This window comes from Nematolebias whitei, chromosome 15, assembly GCF_014905685.2.
Source record: "Nematolebias whitei isolate Nwh7 chromosome 15, NemWhi1, whole genome shotgun sequence".
NCBI classification, from domain to species: Eukaryota; Metazoa; Chordata; class Actinopteri; order Cyprinodontiformes; family Rivulidae; genus Nematolebias; species Nematolebias whitei.
In genome coordinates, this window is record NC_056512.1 from 46,360,730 (window position 1) to 46,363,120 (window position 2,391).

Genomic DNA, 2,391 nt, shown 5'->3' on the forward strand with positions numbered 1-2,391 from the left:
ATAGTGTAGATGAACAGATGCTCAGATATATTCATCAATTAACACGGATTCCTCATTTTTCTGGACTGAATAAAACGTGCATTGAATTTAATGAAATGCAAACGTGAGACGTCATTTATCTTTGACCCATCAAAATGAATGCGGTCATTTATTTACAGAATCAAAGTTTAACATCAAACATTTACATTAATTTGGCAAATTATGAAATTAACAACAAAAGCAATCAATCAGGAAAAATCATACGGCCATGATTTTTCCGTTGCTTCACCACAGACATTTATGAAAACTGTACAATTATGATCTTTTACCCACACGGCGGTGGATGAGCACTTTACACAGACATTTCTAAAATATCTGGAAGAATTTCTACTTGATAGAAGAGTTTAAAGATGACAAGATGAAGTTTAAAGGGGAGAAAGATGGTGTTGAGGTAGAGTGTTGAACAGAACGGCACTCTCCGGGCTTTCTTCAGCTTCTTCCTTACAGTACACTTAGGTGGTGAAATCGACTCTTTTACCTGGAGATGTCTCAGGCGAGGTTCCGTTTAACGCACCCTTCAGCGTCTCCGTAGGATGGCTGTGAATCGTCCGGAGTAATGGCGAGATTCTGTCCGCCACAGCTCACCTCAGTGGAAAATGTTATAATCCCATGAAACTCAGAAGAGCTCTGTTGTCATGTCAGGATCTTCCCGGCTCCCACAGCTACTGCCCAGCGCTAGGACATATCAGAACTGTCCGCGCCGCCGAACTTCTCCAACTCGACAGAACCGTGTATCCAACAGAACCCACAGAACTGTGCTTCTCCGCGCAGAACTGAACTCACTTCAACTCTCACAGAACTCACCAAACTTCCAGAACTGGGTAGACCAGGAAGTACCGACATTTTAAAGAGCTCTTTTCCCGGTTCATTCGGGAGTCTTCCCATTGGTCAGAACCGACCAGACGGGGGTGTGTTTTGTGACGTAAGAGGTTAGAAGACAGCAAGAATTGTTATGGAACAGATCAGAAATGTTCTCACAGACAGAGAGAGTTTTGTTTTGGCGAGTTTGAAAAACAGGTGCCAAAACCCCCCTGTTGACGTCTGAGAGGATATAAACAGGACAGTTGTTCCAACACATGTCTGCTTCGATTCCTGACCCTGGAAAACGCACACTTGCTCATTCAAAAGCAGAAATCAGAAAATGCATAAAAATCTGTAACAGCTTTAACATGAGTTCTAACTTTGCATGAGAATTAAAAATCATTACACAGTTAATAAAATTGATTAGTTCACTGCAACATCTAAAATGGTTTGAACTAAGACACTTTGATTATCAACATTTGTAAAATAGTAATGATAATAGAACAGAGAGTGTTCTTCCACTTGAATTTTCAAGAAAGAAAGTCTCAGGATGGGTGAACCTGTATTTCTGGATTCAAATCAATGAAATGACAGTTCCTGTCCCACAAGGTTCTTAAGGTCAAGAGTTTTGACCTTAGGCTTAGTCTTGACCTCAGATTAAGTTCACTACAATAGTTTTAAAGAGTGCATTAACGTAATAGAAGTTAACACTGACGAATAATAAATGTAGATTGTGATCTAGTCAAGTTAGAACAAGTGGAATTATTGCACTTGCAGATATAATCTGCAATTTTGTTGCAAACTAACAGAGAAAGCCTGGAGACGTATCTTCTTATCTTGGGTTTGGATCACGCGTGTACTCTGATGTGCAGCTTTGCTTGTGAGAACAGTTTATTGTTTGATCTGTAAAACGCTCCGATGCTTCCTTGAGGCAGAAAACTGCAGAATTTCACGTCTCACCAAAGGAAGCTGTAATTGTGTTCTGAATATCAAACATGTCGGGTAGTTTGTTAAATACTTTGCTTTGAGGATCTTCAGAGCTGAACAGACAGCAGAACAATACAAAGTGTCAGTGCTGGAAGCTTCTAGAAGAGCTTCCATAGAGTTCCATAAATATGTCTTGGTGCCAGTTTGACCAGCAGACCACCGTCTGTGGTTCATCAGGTTGAACCTCGTGGCCTGGTGCGTTCATGTGTCGTCTCAGTCGTTGGTTAGTTCAGGCGTCATGGCACCGCTCATCTGTCCTGCTGTTTCTGTGTCGGGTCTCCATCCTCTTCATCCTCCTCTGTCCTTCATCAGCATCCCAGAAGTTTAATGGTTTGAAGGGAAGTCCACTTTAACACAGCTTGCATTTGTTGGAAGTTGGAGATTAGTGTTTTAATTAAAGGACAAATTTAACTTCAAAAGAAATGTGCTTTTATGCAAGACTATGGCCCGAATGGTCCGCTGAAACTCAAGTTGAAGAAAGATGGATGTGTACAGAAGCTGGACTCCTGGCAATTGTCAGGTTACTGGAGACCAGCAGGTTACTGGAGACCAGCAGGTTACTGG

General features: G+C 41.4%; 1 protein-coding gene across 1 annotated transcript in view; it reads left to right on the forward strand.

Moving 5' to 3' along the window:
* The window catches only part of tmem184a (transmembrane protein 184a), a 40,364-nt gene that overhangs the window by 29,102 nt on the left and 8,871 nt on the right, over positions 1–2,391 (forward strand). The gene's annotated exons all lie outside the window — the stretch shown is intronic.